A 19,563-nucleotide genomic window follows, 5' to 3' on the forward strand; every position below is an offset into this window, starting at 1 on the left:
AAACCTTCAGGTTGGTTTAGCATTTTAAAGGCAAGAAGAAAATAATACTTTGCTTTCAGTGGGTTGGCTGCTCCCTGCAATCACTGTGCTAGCTGAAAGGAGAATTGTATTCTCCAGGCAAGTGAGAAGGGTTGAAATACATGGCATATGGAAAGCTATGGGTAGGGCCTTCTCAAGGAGTGGGAGAGTCACTTGACTAAATGGGGAAAATGCTCAAAGAGCATCTTTCACAGGCATTACAGTCACCCAGGATATACAACATCCTCTCAGTTCTGGCTCCTGTCCTGTTTGCAGTAGCCCTTTGTTCTGAGGTGGAGAGTATGTATTAATGCACAGAATATACTTATAGTCTATACTTAGAGTCTTTGCCACAATACCTGTTAAATTACAGGCCTCCATAAAAACATGCTACTAGATAAGAGCTTATACTTTTAGGGACATAGTTGTATGCAGTTTACTCCAATATATATGCTAACAATACTCTAGTTGAGTAAGGAAGATCAAAGGTAGATCTCCTCCCAGGGAGGAGGTTGGAACTAGGTCATCTTTAAAGTCCCCTCCAACCCAAACCATTCCATGATTCTGTAGTATTCTATGGCTAAAGATGTTGGTTACTAGATGTAGTATCCGTTATGAAAGCCATCACTACTACGAGACTCTTCAGTGCTCCATACTGCAGGAAAGTGATCCCATTGTTTCATTAAACATTTTTCTTAGAGAATGCTCTACCTAATCTTCTGGTAAGCCCTATACTCATTTTCTCTGTTTTACACAGTCATTGCCATGGTATCTGACCAATCTACATTTTACTTAACACAGGTTATACCTCCTTTTGTTTAATATAAATAAAAAATCACTAACCACATCTGAATGTAATGTGATATTCTAAATGGGCTGTAGAATGTCACGTTTTAACCAAGAGAGGGAGGGACTTTTCTGACATCCGACTCTGTCTTGAAAAATTAATTATAATCTATTTTGTTTTAAAAAAAGCTCTATGCTGATAGATCATAGCTGTGAAGGGAAATGCCTCATAAAATCAATGAGTCACTTGTGCAATGTTGCCTACTCCTCTGCTAAAGTCACCCCTGTCCTGCTGTTGGAGATAACACAATGTCAGTGGGTATCTCTAAGGTGAAAACTAAAAACCCTGTAATAGCTCATCTTTTAATCTATTGTCTGTAAAAGATACGATTTTTTTCCCTGGAAACTGAGGTAATTTTAGCCATGTCCTCAGTACAAAGGCACAGTCTTGGTGGTCATTAGGCTGAACTTAGGTAAACAAACAGCCCCATATCCTACTGATAGTATCTCACAGTTGGTCTTTCTCCCACTGTGAAAAAAACCCCAAAAAAATCCAAAACAAGTCAACAAAAGCACAGTTGTGTCATAAAGGAACACATATAAGCAGAGTCCTGCCGGTGCCATGAAATCTTCCACTGTGTTTTAGACCTGTCCCAGGGACGGGTGCTTGAAAATAAATAGGAGGCTGGAGGTATAATAGGAATGTCAGGTGTAACAAGAATGGAAAGGAAACAGGGAAAGGGAGAGGGGAGCGGGAGAGGGGAAGGGGAAGGAGATACAGAGAGGCTCTTTCTGATCAGGTAGAATAATAGCATGCTTCTCCCAAGCAAAGCCCTGTCCCAAGGTAGTCATTCCTTATTGACCCATCCAAGCCCACACAGCTGAATTCCCGGAAAGAGAGGGGTTACTTTTTAAACCTTTAGAGCTTGGGCTGATTTTAAACCTACTCCAGCTGAAATATTTACTGCATGTCTTCCTCAAATTATGTCATATTCAAAAAGTGAAAATCCTCTTTTCAGCATCATCAACTGAAGTGGAAAACTGTAAATCCTCCAACAGAAAATTAGGGAACATTTGTTCTGTCTGTCAGAACTCAAGTGTGCAGTATTTTTTCCCTGGCACAGATGTATTTAGGTTTGCTAGCGGGTGAAACTACTGCAGCTATTCTGCAACATCCCTGGAGACAGGCATCCTATGGCTACAAAAGAGTGTATTATTTAATGATGAAAAGACAAGACTCTGAATAAGAAAGCATTTCTAAGAGAAAAGCTACCAAGGACTTTGAGATCTGGCTGCATAATTCAATCTCATTCCATTTTTTGAATGAAAATGGAATATTGCTGAAATAATGTACTCGTGCCTCGGGAGTGCGCTTCACGTACACCAAAGCATAATGATGTATTTTATTCAGTTTTGGGAACAAATCAGTAGATAAAAGTACAGGAAAATATAGTCTCTGAGCATTTAAGAAACATTAAATGCTTAATTCCACATTGCAAAGATACGTACTTTGTCCTGCATTTGCAAGGTAGGTAGGTACTAGCACTGTTTCAAGCTTTGTAGTGCATCTGAAATTCTTTCAAGGGGCTTGAGCGATTATTTGGCATTCTCTCCTGCAAAACAAAGGCTTTCTGATAGTATCTCTATGAAAACGCTTAGGTTTGGAATCTAAACACCATCAAAATCATTAGGCATTGTGTTGTATTATACTGAATACTATCATTTTACTCATGTAAAATAAGACACTGCTTCTGCCATTTATCCAGAAGTGACTTGGCAATAAAAGACCTGATATAACTCTGTGGAAACATAAGCATTGGGTATATATTGCCACTAACTCCTAGATGGCACTTTTGCCTTGCCCTTTGCATTTCCTTTTATGCATATTTGGGGTTTTTTTTCATACTCCAGTCTTAGCAAGTCCAGTTTTTACCAGTGTAGTCAGTGGAATTAAACCCAGATAAAAGTAGATACAGTCTATAATAGTCTAAAAGAAGCTGCAGATTTAGAAAACTTGGCAAGCCTGGGGAAGTAATTTAGAATATATCAGCAATGCAAAAAAGGGAACTTTTTCAGAAATGAAGTAAAACTAAATCTTGTATCTTTAAAAACTATAGAAGATTCTGCCCTTCTGCTGTCCCTGAAAGGTGGCAACATCCCCTTAAGCTGGAACAAGAAGAGAAGCTGCACTTCTAGATTAATTTTTGAGATGTAAAGCATGACATGAAAATATGGCTCTGTTGGGTTCTTAGGGCTTGTACGCCTGTTGAAGTTCATACAAATGACTGGGCCTCTGCTGCGGGAGAATAATAGAACCTAAGATTAGTACCTAAACACCTTTCGGTTAACATCTCCCTACTGCTTGCCAGTCCCCTTGACAGTGGCCACCATGGTTCATAGCTCAGCCAAATTTTCACAGAGGCTAAATGCTGTCGAAGAATATAGAAAGTGGCAATTCCTACACCAGAGCCCAAGCACATCACATTTGGTTTGGCGCCTTAAGTGTCACCAACGTTTTAGAGAAAAACCTTCAGTGCAGTTAAGGGAACATTTCCTCCCCACAGCGTTAAACCGAACAGTTTACAAGCAGAGTTAGAGTTTGCCAGCCCTTGTCTTTCACAGCATCCCACAAATGAAAATAGCACAAAGGTTTAGATGAGCTCTTGATTTCCTCTCTGCCTACCAGCAACTCAAGTATAATATATCTATGAATGAAAAGGATATAACATGCTTATCTATACTAGTCTATTGTCACATTTTGAGTGCTATCACACTGATTTCTATATGATCACAGACAATTATAAAACCAGTTAGACCTGTGGCATACAGGCTGCACAATGAACAATACCATACAGTCTCATTTACCAATACATGATAAAAATTCAGGTGTTTGTTGCTTTGAAGTTTTACTTTGATGTCTGTGAGATCTACAACCAGGCATGTGGCCAAAGAAAGGGAGGCTCCATGAATGAAAGATTGAGCACAAGAATTTTAGAGTAGTATCAAGAACAGAGAGAAGAGATTTTAGAGTAGTATCAAGACAGAGAGAAGCAGAGATTGGTAAGAGGTAGGATTTTGTTTTATAATCACTAAACATTGGGTGGTATATCACGAGATAGATGAATAAATAGACCCCTTTGTGGTGCTGAGTCCCACGCTATGCTTTGAACTTGCTATTAAGATTAGCTAATAATTATACGTAGCCTCCTGAGGTCACAGGATTCACTGCACATCTCAGATCCCAAAAGGACAGACATGCAGATAGCCAAACTAGTCAGGAATGAACACACAAGCTTCAGCCTTAGACTCTGATTGTATGCAAAACAAGGACATGTTTCTCTCTATATTCAGTTACATATTTAAAAGATAATCCTCAATTCACTATCACAATTATTGCTCTGATTTGCTTCTTGAGGTCTTGGCTTTTTAGCAACTCTTCCTCCCCTCCCTTTTTGAAGACACTAGTATGCTATTTTGCTAAGCTCTTTTAAAAGAATATTAATGGTTCCTCATGCACATAGGTCTGCAGTTTCACAATTTTGGTGCTACAAAATCCTTATCTTTTAATATAAGAAAAATATCCTGATTTTTCTCACTGTATGTACACTACATGAAAAGAACTTTATGTACTTTTACAAAGTCACTGTTTCTTTATCCTAAATTGAATCCCTATTATAACACTCCTTTTTGTCCCATTACAGGCTGGAAGATATTAGTACACAGTTTCTACTTGTTCTTCCTTCCATTCCTCCCTCCTGCAAAAGTTTATTTCCCTGTTCTTGGCATCATTTATCCACATGGACTGCCTGACATTTGATTATGAGCATTACCTCCAACAGGGAAGAAGACTTGATTATTAAGAGGTGAGCTGCACTCTTTATTCCTTAAAGTTACTTTCTTTTTCAAATGCTTCCTCATTTTAAGGATACACAATTTAATACTTGGTGACAGATTTGCTGTAGTGTGGATTACAAGCAACTATAGCTCGCGTCTGTGGCAGATAAATTGATATCAAAGATTAAATACTCTTTGTTTCTCAGGTTGGACACCCAAGGTTAATTCAGAATAGCAACCTGTGCCTTTGCTTCCCATGTGTAAAATGGAGCAGTAATACAACTCTCTTCACACAGCTGATATAAATAGTAATGCATTCCCTAAGAACTAAGACATAGCATTATGAATACAGCAGGTTGGCCTTTAATTCTATATTCAGTGAAGCCATTGGATGGCATATAGTCAATAAAGCATGGGAGACTGTGCAATAAATGATGAAGATGAAAAGCACTATTGAATAGCTACCATTCAGTAAGAACTATACAATCAGTGCACTAAATGAGGCAGGGGACCTATGGGAAACATTAGATCTTGTAATTAAAGACTATCATAAAGGCATATGCAGAGGGGATCTGCATAAAGATTGCACTAGAAAGCTTAATTTTGGCATTTCCTAACTTCAAGGGTTAGATTTTGCAAAGTTGATGGTGGTTTTTTGTTTTTTAAATGTCATTTTCAGGAGATATCTAATACATACTATACTTGAATTCTTTTATATTAAACTGCTGCTGCACTCACAGCTTCTGAGGGGAGGAATTTTTATTGTCAAGGGCATCAGTGAATGGTGAAATATCTTTGAAATCACAAAGAAGAGTGACATCCCCTAAGCAGACATACAGAACATTGTCAGAATAACAATAAGATGTAAGAGGGCCATCGCCCATTATATATCTCTTAGAAGAAAAGTTTCTTTCTGGTGGAAAGCCCCATTACTTAAGAAATTTTAAGAGTAGGCACTGGAAAATGTATGAAGGAGAATGACCTTGTTTTGGCAAAGAAGAAGAAAAAGCCTGATAGAATCTGAAAGGTCTATTTCCAGCTCACATCTCAGCACTGTTTCAATCCACTTCTGCTCTAGGGTACTCCACTGTTACATACGTTACTCTTCTCTCTACCTCGAATAAATGTGAAAAGGCTTATAACTAAGGGGTCTGATTCTTAGCCAGGGAAGATTTTCCTTAGAATCACGGATATGGTTCATCACATGGTCCTTGCAGAGCTTCTCTGAAGATGATAGTTACTTGGTATCGCAGCTCTTGTGCCACAGAATTGCAGGTAACCTGTAGGTAACCTGAGGGTAACCTGTAACTGGTTCTGCTTTACCCAAAGGTTCAGGTCAGGTGCAGGGCTGACCTGCAGTCAGATGCACCTTCCATCACAAAAAGTCACTTAGCCAGCTGAAAATAAGCCTTTAAGTTGCTGTGATTAATTAAAAAACTTCTGTTCATAGTACATTAGCCTCACATCTGCTACTATTAAATTCCAGTCCAAATTAATAAATCCTAGAATAGTTTAGGTTGGAAAAGACCTTAAGATCATCCAGTTCCAACACCCTGCCATGGGCAGAGACACATTCCACTTGACCAGGTTGCTCAAAGCCCCATTCGACCTGTCCTGTATATTATGATGTGCAAAATTTAGGTGTTCATCACATTCCTCCCATTCCAGACATTCAGGACATGATAACTATCCACAAGGTACAACTGGCCAGACAGCAGATTGAGGAGCCGATCACCATGTAAATAAAGAAATGTTTAGGTCAGCAAATTGACAGACAGATTATGGTTGTTCTAATTGGCATTTGAACGATACTATTTATTTCTTCAAATTCCTAAGTTTAGAAATGGAAATAAATACCCTAAACATAACAAATTCACAGGCCTTCTAGAAACTTTCCTATTTCTGTTCTGTTCGCTGCACAGTTTGTGACTTTGTCAGTTTGCTTTCCGTAAAGCCAGCTAAAATGGCATGAAAACTTGTGATCTTTCTAGTAAACACAACTTCATACATAGGGACAGTTTTATACTGTAACAGCCAGGTTAAATTACCATGGTAAAAGCTTTCTACTCATGAACAGTGATTACTACTTTTCTTATATTGACATTATTACATTGCAAAAGCAGATTTTTAGGTTTGGTTTTTGGTTTTGTTTTTTTTTTTTTTTTTTGTTCTCATTGCTCTTGAATATATAAAAGAACCCAGTCCAGTAACTAAATCAAGTTAAAAGAGATCAGTATTTTCTTTTCCCTGGGACATATCAACCATCATTAGGAATGCAGACAGTAAAAAGGCAGTTTGGGACTCAGAGCAGGTTGCAAAAATAATTTAGAGTTTTGCTCACTGTTGTCATTACACTAAATCACGTCAAGACTCTTCATTTATTCAGGCTGCATTCAGTATGGTATTAAACCCAAGTCTTCCCATTGGTATTTTTACTGCTGTTTGCAAATAAGAGATTTTCTTCTAGCTGTCTAGTGTGCCAATAGAGACATCTCTGCACAGATACCAATTAGTTAGTTACATTCTAATGACAGGCATTACAAAGCAGACACAGTGTGGAATGAAATCATGACTTATTAAGGCATTTGTCAGGCAAAGTTGCTTCTCCTTTCCTTTTAATTATATGCCGGAGCAGTTCCATCAATGCTCGTATAGTAAATATACTGCCAGTTTTAATTACTGAAAATCTAGGAGAAGCACACTGAAGTCTTATATATCTTACACCCACTTCTGTCTAAAACATTTTTCAACTGAGTGCCATCTCAGAGTGCTTTTTAAGCTGTGAGTTAATCAGGAGAGTCCAATGTAGCCACTAAGTACAATACTGCTGCCTCTTTCTATGAACAATCCTGTACTTAAGTAATTTGTCCAGCACCTCAGAATCAGTGGAAACAGTGGAAGAACCAGGAAAAAAAACCCTCAGATTTTCATAACTACTCAGTTTGGTATGTACTAAGCAAAGCTACCTTCTGTTCCCTTCAACTATGATCTGCCATGGAACTACTTGTTGGGATAGAACTTTAAAGTGTGATTACATTTGGTTTATGTTGTGGTTCTGCTTCGCTTAGACAAACACTTGCTCTTTTTGCTGGATTCCCTGGTTTCTCTTTCTATGTGCCACATGCTGCAGCCACTCAGATTATTTCACTACTGCTGCACTGTTACGCCAACACTTTTCTATCCCTTGAAAACCCAAGGCCAGGTTGAACAGGGCTTGGAGCAACCTGCTCTAGTGGAAGGTGTCCCTGCCCATGGCACGGGATTGGAACTGGATGAGCTTTAAGGTCCTTTCCAACCCAAACCAGTCTGGGATTCTATGACAAGCAAACATACTGCCTGAGCCCTTGTCCTGTCTTTGGCACAAATCTGATCTTTAAATTGTGAAATATATATGCTAACTTCCTTCTGCTTCTTTTCAAGCTAGCTCCTTAACTGGGTTCCAGTCAAGAAGAAACATCCGATTATTGCAGGCATCAGCCATTTCACCAAGATTTCAAGCTTATCTTCTCAGACTTCAAGTACTTTGGATCAGTAAATAACTCTCCACTCTGAAAATGTTAAAAGAATTTCTTGCTTAGCAAATTTTAATGTTCTTCTTCCTTATTCCTTTGAAAGGCTAATGCTCTTGCAAAGAGAAAAAGGATTTAGAAAAGAGAGAAGTGTTTTAATTCAGACTCCAAAGCTCCAAAGAATCGCTAAACCTCTGAATTTTCATGCGCTTCTCTGAAGTACCCTCAGATGCTGTCCGGGTCCCAGGCTGCCCTCTCAGCTCTGAGACCCCCAATCCTTTCCTCTAGTGTAACAGCCTGCAGAATATTTCCACATTACTCATGCACTGCTGCGACATGCTTTTGTCCTTCAAAGTGAGGCTTTTACAGCTCGGTAACAGTGGTAGGAACTCATTTCCTCTGAACTGCAAATTTGAAAAGAGGCTAAGATGGCTTGTGGCACCCTGTCAAAAGCTGTAAATTGTTCTCACAGCACCATATTTCCAAACTGATGGCAATGTAAACTTATGGGTGGCTATGGTTGGAAGGTAACACTCAAAGTGAGATTGTGGGGTACCAAATCTGCTCCCTGTCAAGGAGGTCAGAACAAATTGGCTCGCTTCAGGAGACAGAATATTTCTTCTGTCAGATCTTCATAGCCAGGCTAGATTCCAAATCCCATGTATGTTACTTCCACCACATATGCTACTAACTGATGATATGTGAGAGTGGAGGAGGAAAGATGAAAGAAGAAACATTTGCTCTCCTGTGTTTATGTTGTCTTTACAAAGAAAATAAAAGGAGACTGTTGTCTCTATTAAACCTGATAAATGGCTCTGTGACATCAAACCCATGTCAGTCTTTGTATGAATTATCCTCAGAGCTCTGTGGATATTACTGCCAATAAAAAGATGGAATAAAAGGTAATTATTAAAAACCTCCTGGATTTAAGGAAATATATTAAAATAATCTCTATTTAATCATGAAGCTATGAAAACCTATGTAAAGACTTAATTTATTGCTGTACTAAAAGCACACACTAAATACTAATACAAAATGTAGTATGCTTGCTATCATAGCGTTAATGAGTATCAAACTACTAAGCTGGTAGAAATAAATTGTTAAATTCCAAAAATCCACTTTATTGACTTGCTAACTCAGTCAAAAAGGCTGTAGCCTCTTTCTGTGGTACAGAAAAGAAGTCAGTATTCAACAAATTTATCTCAACTACAGACTTCATTTAAGGGCAGGAATTTAGAAAGACTTGATAAAAGGTAAAAATTTTCTCCTCCAGTCCATGAATAAAGTCTGGGTATAAGAAGGAGAAAACTAACTATGTTTAGCAAGATAAATCTGGTGATTGGGAAAAAATCCCTTCAATTCATTGGCAATATATGCTGTTTTCTTCCTCCACTAAACCACGACACGCATTTCTTGGTGGTTTGGAAAAGACTTGCATGATGTCAGGCCTAAACCAATTTTGCTTAGATTTAGAACAAAATGCAAAATAAAACCATGATTTTGATGGTGTTTTACTTTCCTTTCAAATGCAGCCTGGCATAAATTGTAAGATAACCATTCCATAATAAATAACATGTAGAATTAGTAATTCTCTAAAAAATTAAACATGATAATTAAGGAATTGAACAGCTACAGATTAAGCTTTCTAAATTATTTACATCAATGCCTCTACATTCAGCATGTCCTCCCGAGTCACTAAAAACTTATACAAGAATTGTTCTTCCTTTAGAAAGTCAGCTGGAATGCACAAATAACAACAGGATTTTAAAAGCTTCAGGCAGATTTTCTACTCACTGATTTGAATAATGATCAAGATCTTGTTGTTTCAATATCTTTGAATTAAATCGGCATGCTTAAAGGGCACAATAAAACAAAGGAAAGCAGTGTTGAACAGATCACCTCGAGAACTAACAGTTTCTATGGAGTTTGTTTTCTAAGAGGCTTAGCAAGTGAATTTTGGTGAAGTCCCAAATACCCAAGAGACTTAGCCTGAGGCACTGCAAGGTTTATAGGAACGCAAGGGATAGCTGCATTTCTTCTTTCTCTCTCTGGATGTGTGGATCCCAAAAGCTAGTTTATAATAATTCTCCACCGTACCTTTTCCTCTTTCTTTCCCACAAAATGCAGGCAGAGTAGTAGATGTGAAAAGGTCCTTTGACAGCAAACATGACAAAATTAAACATGCCCAGCAGAGACAGAAAGTTGGGCACATGAGGAAATTAAATGTCAGTGCATCCCACTGCCCATCAGTCTCAACGTATGATTATTCATTTTCTAAGGTAAATGCAGAGAATGCTTCAATGAATTAACAGACCTGAGCCTGAACCATGTTTCAAGAGTGCAGTCAAATCAACAGCATCAGGGAATACTGTGTTTAAATTATTAATATATTTATATTTACTGAAGTTCAGGCTTGTGAAAGATATGTATATAAGATGGATGACAGGCCTAAAAATTAATTTCTATCATTCCATTTGATCTCAAGCCTGGCAGTGCTAGAGAAAATATAGGCAATTTCATTTACTTTGAGAGTACAACTCGAGTGTTTCCTATAACACTCTGAATATAGTCAGCATTATTTATAAAACCAGCCTATGCCCTTATTTAATGCTTTGGCAGTCACGCTAAACTCCTGAACCTTTTCGGGGAACAGTGTTAGTTGAATGTCAACACATACATATGATTGCCTTTCATCTGCACAGAGAAATGACAATTAAGATTTCCATTGAGCTTTCTGACAGAGGTGAAGCTGAATTAAAGCCTATTTATAAATATTTTAATATCATAAAACAGCCTTAGAGCAATCAATTTGAGCAACACTGTAAATATGCCCTTCATTATGTAAAGGTTGGCTGTTTAATAACAATATGGAAATATCTTTGCAAGACTACTTGCTTTGGTCTCTTTTTGTTTTTCAAAGCACAGTGTTTCTCCCGTTGGGGAAAATGTGCAGACAAACCTAGTATCAATTCCACTGTTTATTTGTATGTATTAGGACTTAGTTCTATTCTTCAAATGAATCAAAAGCTTATGCCTCCGACAGCTTTTTTCATTAAAACTTCTATTAAAACTTGACACAGGGTCATGAGAATGTTCATTATTTGCAAGTCAATGTTTAATGGCAGAACCAGAAATTCAGACTCTTTTCAGCCTGTATGAATTGCCACAACTCCACCGACTGCAGCTAAGGATCTGTCCCAGAAATCCTGGTTTTAGCTCACTCATCCATTTGTTGTCTTTCTAGATAGAGCTGATCATCTAGCTCTAAAGCTGACTTGCTGCAACCGTAAGTAAAAGACTTGATTTTGGGCTCAGATCTTCTGCCTAAAGAGTATCTAAAAATACCTAGCTTACTCCTGTGCTGCCTTTTTAATTCAGGAATTCCACTACAGTTAGAATGGCACAGAGCCAGGAAAAATGAAACCAGAATTAGGGGGAGTTTTAACACGCAGAGTGACTGAGGGCACTAGTAAATCAGTAAGACAGACGATGTAAAGCTGCAATGACAAGCAAGGGAGGCAGACCCCAACAAGCTAATATTCCCATTCACCTGCACAACCCCGACAGGGTTAAAGCCCATGCTCTGAAGTTGAAATCAAGAACATTCTGACAATTTTAGCACTAGGATTTTATTCAGCATCATGGTTTTGCATGGAATTGTCTTCCTACTCCACTTACAAGAGTGCAATATTGTGCATTCTGTATCATTTTGCTCTTCCTTTAACAAGGAAATTTCATCCTTCATCATCAACTTGTGGTGGTATCTTAGACTTTCAAAAAATTAAATTCCTGTTTTAAGCCATTATCAATACAATCCCTATTACTTACTTTTCTCAATTTATGCATCCCTGACACCAATTTATTATTTTACTTCTTATTCTGAAGCTTGTTGGATTGGCTGAAATCCTACACAACAACTCATAGATCAGTAAGTAATTCGTTTAGAATGCCACAGATCATTTGTAATCTAATTTTTCTGTGAGGGTCGAAGTAAAACCAGCACGAAGCATATGTGTGTGCTCTCAAAAATAAGCATAGACAATTCAGATTGCAAAAGCTCTTGAGCAAGTGGCACCTCAAGGAATCAGAGAGGAGAAACGGAAATGACAGCCCAAAGTGAAGGCAATACAGAAATGTTCTTGTTATCTCTGTCATTTTTCCCAAAGTGTCCATCACTGAAGACAATTACAACTACAAAATGATAGCTGGAAAATATTTGGAACACCACAGGGTATCACTTCAACATTAGCTAGTGTAGCAGCAAAGCAGTTTTGCAGCTGATTTTTTAGTTACAGATCACATAGTACTATGCCATTCTGTGTTACAAGGGAAAATCCTACGTAGTGCAATCATAAAATCATAGAATCACAGAATGGTTTGGGTTGGAAACGACCTTACAGCTCATCCAGTTCTAAGCTCTTTCCATGGGCAGAGACACCTTCCACTAGACCATGTCACTGTCCAACCTAGCCTTGAACACTGCCAGGGATGGGGCAGCCACAGCTTCTCTGGGCAACCTGTGCCAGCGCCTCACCACCCTCTCAGGGAAGAGCTTCTGCCTAAGATCTCATCTCAATCTCCCCTCTGTCAGGTTAAAGCCATTGTCCTATCACTAGTTCTCCCAAATGGCAGTTTTACCAAATGCCTGCACTATTATCAACAGAATATACTAATTTGGTGCTTCTCTATATTCTTATTCTATTTGTAATGAAAACAGATGCATATATAAAAGGCTAGGCTTTGACTGTCAGTAGATCTGTCAAAGAATAGTGGCTGTGCTCTGGGAAGGCAGTACCTATCTTTCACTAGAATTCTGTAATAAAAGCCTTCATGTCAAAGACTCTAACAAGGGTCTAAAATCAAGATAATTGTTCTTATAATGATCACAAGATTGTAATGAGAGATGAGGAGAACATTAGATCATTCCTATGTGTATTCTTTCTTTTCTTTTACTGAAGTTGACAAGTAGACACATGAGATTATTAGCTGTGGGTCATCAAAGAGAGCTAATGTTCTATCACACACCTGTAGCAAAGGCTACTTAGTGATGGGATACCACATCTCAACACCAGAGTGTAATGTAAAACCGAACAGCTCAACCTTGTCTCTACCTACTCCACTATCAGAATGTCCGCAGTTACTAACACACCACCACAACTGTTGAAACCAGTTCCGAATAATGCTTAATTGTCTTTCTGAGAGGACATAATACAATTTGAGCAACCTTAGCTGAATACTTTACAGGTAGAGATCAGGTAACCTGTAATCTCAGAATTTACAAACAAGTCCCAGTGCATAAATACCCATTGGCTTTTCCTTTTGAACACCAAGGTTTTATTGAAGTCTTTTAAGGTAATTCAGCAGTTAGCTTTCTTTTATTGTGTTATTACAACTCCTTCCCCTTCACAAGATAAATTTGGACTTTGAAGCTGGAATCTTTATACCACTTAGTAAGACCAGGAGGAGAGAATACAATGTAAAGAATATCATTCTTTATTAACTGCATTAAAATACTGTTATTAGGAGTATGTAAAGAACACCCTAGATACTGTACGGAGCAGTATGGGTCCCTGTATGGCAATTGCCTTCATAGAATTATAGAATAGTAAGGGTTGGAAAGGACCTTAAGATCATCTAGTTCCAAACCCCCTGCCATGGGCAGGGACACCTTGCCCTAAACCATGTGGTCCAAGGCTCTGTCCAACCTGGCCTTGAACACCGCCAGGGATGGAGCATCCACAACCTCCCTGGGCAACCCATTCCAGTGCTTCACCACCCTCACTGTAAAGAACTTCTTCCTTATATCTAATCTAAACTTCCCCTGTTTAAGTTTGAAGCCATTACCCCTTGTCCTACCACTACAGTCCCTAAGGAAGAGTCCCTCCCCAGCATCCTTATAGGCCCCCTTCAGATACTGGAAGACTGCTATGAGGTCTCCACGCAGACTTCTCTTCTCCAGGCTGAACAGCCCCAACTTGCTCAGCCTGTCTTCATACGGGAGGTGCTCCAGCCCTCTTATCATCGTCATGGCCCTCCTCTGGACTTGCTCCAACAGCTCCATGTCCTTTTTGTGTTGAGGACACCAGAACTGTACACAGTACTCCAAGTGAGGTCTCACAAGAGCAGAGTAGAGGGGCAGGATCACCTCCTTCGACCTGCTGGTCACGCTTCTTTTGATGCAGCCCAGGATACGGTTGGCTTTCTGGGCTGCGAGCACACACTGAAGTCAGCTCATGTTAAGCTTCTCATCAACCAACACTCCCAAGTCCTTCTTTGCAGGGCTGCTCTGAATCTCTTCTCTGCCCAACCTGTAGCTGTGCCTGGGATTGCCCCGACCCAGGTGTACAACCTTACACTTGGCTTGGTTAAACTTCATAAGGTTGGCATTGGCCCATCTCACAAGCGTGTCAACGTCCCTCTGGATGGCATCCCTTCCCTCCAGCGTATTAACCAAACCACACAGCTTGGTGTCGTCAGCAAACTTGCTGAGGGCGCACTCAATCCCACTGTCCATGTCGCTGACAAAGATGTTGAACAGGACCGCTCCCAACACCGATCCCTGAGACACCACTCATTACAGGTTTCCAACTGGACATCGAGCCATTTACCACAACTCTTTGCATGCGGCCATCCAGCCAGTTCTTTATCCACTGAGTGGTCCATCCATCAAATTGATGTCTCTCCAATTTAGAGACAAGGATGTCATGCGGGACAGTGTCGAACGTTTTGCACAACTCCAGGTAGATGACGTCAACTGCTCTGCCCCTGTCCATCAGTTCCGTGGCCCCATCATAGAAGGCCACCAAATTGGTCAGGCAGGATTTCCCCTTAGTGAAGCCATGTTGGCTGACACCAACCACCTCATTGCTTTTCATTTGCCTTAGAATGCTTTCCAGGAGAAACTGCTCCAAGATTTTTCCAGGCACAGAGGTGAGGCTGACTGGTCTGTAGTTCCCCGGGTCTTCCACCTTCCCCTTCTTGAAAATGGGGGTTAGATGACCCTTCTTCCAGTCATCAGGAACTTCATCTGACTGCCAGGATTCTTCAAATATGATGGACAGTGGTTTAGCAACTTCATTTGCCAGCTCCTTCAGGACCCGTGGATGGATTTCATCAGGTCCCATGGACTTGTGCACATCATTCAGGTTCTCAAGATGGTCTCGAACCTGATCCTCTCCTACAGTGGGCCTAAGGTCTTCATTCTCACAGTCCCTGCATCTGCTTTCCAAGACTTGGGTGGTGTGGTCAGAGCATTTGCTGGTGAAGACTGAGGCAAAGAAGTCATTAAGAACCTCAGCCTTCTCCAAATCCATAGTAGCCAGTTCTCCTGATAGCTTCCGGAGAGGGCCCACGTTGTCCCTAGTCTGTCTTTTATTTGCTACGTATCTATAGAATCCTTTCCTGTTATCTTTCACATCCCTTGCAGATTTAATTCTAGCTGGGCCTTAGCTTTCCTAACGTGGTCCCTAGCTTCCCAGGCAATGCTCCTATATTCTTCCCAGGCCACCTGTCCTCACTTCCACCTTCTATAAGCTTCTTTTTTCCCTCTAAGTTTCCTCAGCAGCTCCTTGTCCATCCATGGAGGTCTCCTGGCCCTCCTGCTGCACTTTCTTCTAGTCAGGATGCAACACTCTTGAGCACGTAGCAGGTGATCCTTGAATATCGACCAGCAGTCTTGGGCCCCCCTGCCCTCTAGGACTATATCCCATGCAACCTTACTAAGGAGGTTCCTGAAGAGGCCAAAGTCTGCTTTCTTGAAGTCCAGGGCAGTGAGCTTGCTGCACGCTCTTTTCACTGTCCTGAGGATCTCAAACTCAACCATCTCAGGATCACTAGACCCAAGGCTGCGCTGGAGCATCACATTTCCAACCAGTTCCTCCCTGTTGGTGGGCACGAGGTCAAGCATGGCACCTCCCCTTGTGGGCTCCTCTATTACTTGAAAGAGGAAGTTGTCTTCCACACAATCGAGGAACCTTCTGGATTGCTTGTGCCGGGCCATACCATCCCTCCAACAGATGTCAGGATGGTTGAAGTCCCCCATGAGGACAAGGGCCTGTGCGCGTGAGGCTGCTTCTATCTGCCTGTAGAGCGCTTCATCCACAGAGTCCTCTTGATCAGGCGGCCTGTAACCGATCCCCACCGTAATGTCCCCCATTGCTGTTTTCCCTTTGATCCTGACCCACAAACACTCTGTTACCTCATCACCCGTCCCCAGACAGAGTTCCATACTCTCCAGCCTATCACTGACATAAATAGCAACGCCCCCTCCCCGTCTGCCTGGCCTGTCTTTTCTAAACAGCCTGTAACCTTCCATTCCAACACTCCAGTCATAGGAGCCATCCCACCATGTTTCTGTGATACCAATGACATCATATTCCTGTAGCCTTGCACACATCTCTAATTCCTCTTGCTTGTTCCCCATACTATGGGGATTTGTATAATGTAGTAATGAAGACATGAGAAACAAAATATACCAAACAAGCAGGGTAAACAAATATTAGACAGAGGATTTGAGGAAGTCTGGTTAAAAGCAAATAGGATGCATCCAATTACTAGCTATCCAGTGGTAGCTGTAGCAACACTTTGCCCATGAGTTCCCGAAGCCCCTTCAGCACACATGCCTCAGCACCCGGAACTGCAGCATAAGGTATCAACCTAGATTTCCCCATGAGAAGTATTTTACAAGTTGCAGTAACACAGTAGAGGGAAGGTAAGGGACTAAATGACCAGAGAACTGTTGACCATTTCTGATCCTTGGAAAATATCTGGTCTCCCTTTTTATTCAGGTGGAATTTCAATGCCAAAAATTAAAGTTAAGAGGATGAAGAGGTATTGATTGGCAGCTGACTCAGAAAGTAGAAAAGGGGCAGATGGAACAGTGACTCCAACAAGGGAAGAAACTCTCAATCTTCTTGTCTGGAGACACACATGTTTCCTGAAGTAATAAACAAATCACAATAAAAGATTACCCATGACTGATCTATCTTGCCTGACTTTCTGGGGTTAAACAAGGAGAAATCAGTGTAACCACAGCAAAACCAGACAAGTTTGTTTTTCTCTGGAAAAGATACCACATGACAACATCATGCTTTTCTTTTCTGGGGTGCTAGATTTACATCAGAGAGCTTAATTATTGTATGCATGAGCTTGTGAGACCCGAAAGAAATGCCCTCTAAGACATGTATGACCTGTAAATACTGGCTTGTGTTTGTGTCAAAGGAGAAGGGCAAGAGGGAATGATTATTTATTATTTTTTTTAATCAGAAGATGTAATCTCTTATGACAAGGTCTATTATCCCCTGAAAGGAAAAAAGAAAAAGGGAATGTCTTAATGCTGTAACAAAAGCTAAATCACTTCAACTGTCAGCCTCCATCAAGACACACCAAACAGGGGCAGTGATAGCTAAGCCAATTTGTTCATTTTTTGACAAGTGCTAGAAAATAGAAATAAGGAAGTGGGGATGAATGTGATTCTATAAGCGTTGTTATGGTTGACTGCTGAAGAAACAACTCACCACTTCTGATAATTTTCATGTCATTTAGGAGAGCAATGCTAGGTGCTGAGAAACATACAGCAGTATAAGATAATACAATTTGAAAAGAGCATTCCTTCATCCCTGAAGGTTTATATATCCAAGGACAACATAGGTCACTTCCCTGAATCAATGGCTATGTTATATTTATATATCGTCTATCATCTGTAAATTAGGTAACCTATATTATAATCATAGAATGGTTTGGGTTGGAAGTGACCTTAAAGCTCATCTGATTGCAACCCCCTGCCCTGGGTAGACCAGGTTGCTCCAAGCCCCGTCCAACCTGGCCTTGAACACTGCCAGGGATGGGGCAGCCACAGCTTCTCTGGGCAACCTGTGCCAGTGCCTCACCATCCTCACAGTAAAGAAATTCTTCTTTATATCTAACCTGAACTTCCCCCGTTTCATTTTACAGCCATCACCCCTTGTCCTATCGCTACAGTCCCTAAGGAAGAGTCCCTCTCCAGCATCCTTGCAGGCCCCTTTCAGAAACTGGAAGGCTGCTCTGAGGTCTCCACACAGCTTCTCTACTCCAGGCTCAACAGTCCCAACTTTCTCAGCCTGTCTTCATATGGGAGGTGCTCCAGCCCCCTGATCATCCTCGTGGCGTCCTCTGGGCTTACTCCAACAGCTCCATATTAAAACAGTTTCAAATGGTGGTCACCTTTCTGTATCCCAGAAGTTCTCAAAGCAATTCAAAGCCTGTTTCAGTTAGTACTGAAGCAGTTTGCCTGCTTTGGAAGAAGGTGGAAGCCAGCTAGTAGGCAGTATCACTTGGGCTGATGACTTGGCAGCAGGTTACCAGCAAGCCCCTGCACCTGTGAAGTGCAGCCACTAGAGTATCTTCAATGTCCATGCTTCATAGATTAGGTGTTAGGCAGCATGAAAATTCATAAGGGTATATGGCTTAAAGAACCCAATCTGTTCCAGAAGGAGGGAGGCCTGCACTATTTTTCTGGCTAAGATGAAAGCATATGCTTCTTTGATGTGGATTTGCGGCTTGCATTCACAGGTCCAGTCATTTGAGCTCTTATTGGAAGAGGTAGCATAGTTTGCTATCATCTCTTTGAGGTAGCTAGTTATCATAGTATCTACCTATTCACCTTTTTTCATCTACTTCATCAAGGTGGGTCAAAATAATTGCTTGAAACTGTTAAGATAATTGACTCTTTGAATTCTTGCCTTGAAAGCATACACATGTATGGAGATGAAGAAACAGAGAAGGAAACAATGACAAGTATGTTTTCCCAAATCTTGAAAAGAGGGGTGGATGAGTGTAAAAGCTTGGCCAAGACAAAGAACAGGAAGATTTAGACAAGATTAACCATACATTAGGTTGCTTTGTTCTATGGATAACAACCAGGCCTAGTTTTTACATAGGATATGAAATACCCATGATGCAAACAGTCCAAGCTCTCTTCAAACTGCTGCCTGATGGACGTCAGTCAGCTCCCCTGCCTATTTGTCTTTTAGTGTCATCTGCATGATGGCAATAGTAACAAGTCTGCTGATAAACCCATGTTTGAGACTCCTGTATAGGAGCTGGTAACTCCTTATGTTAGTCACATTTGAGCACAGCCCTTTAATCAGAAATCTTATCATTGCTTTTAGTTCTGTGTTTGATTTCAGTTTCATTGAAAGGGATTTTTTTTTCTGTGAATTACTTGTAAGGGAATGTTACCAAGCAATAATAGCAGGAAAAAGAACCCCTGTTCTAGATATAGCACACATCTTTCAGTAATATCAATTAACAGCACTACGTTCACTGAAATCAATGGGAACTTAGTCGTTGACTTCAAGAGCACTAGAAGGCCACTGGGGATGTTTTAGATGGAGAAATGTTAGCTCTTACAAAGAAACCTGCAGAGACTTTCAGGCAA

General features: G+C 40.5%; 1 pseudogene; it reads right to left on the reverse strand.

Annotated features, from left to right (window-relative positions):
• LOC115606402 overlaps positions 1-19,563 on the reverse strand; it is a 267,119-nt pseudogene that overhangs the window by 145,779 nt on the left and 101,777 nt on the right.

The sequence above is a fragment of the Strigops habroptila genome, chromosome 4 (assembly GCF_004027225.2).
Source record: "Strigops habroptila isolate Jane chromosome 4, bStrHab1.2.pri, whole genome shotgun sequence".
In the NCBI taxonomy this organism is placed as follows: domain Eukaryota; kingdom Metazoa; phylum Chordata; class Aves; order Psittaciformes; family Psittacidae; genus Strigops; species Strigops habroptila.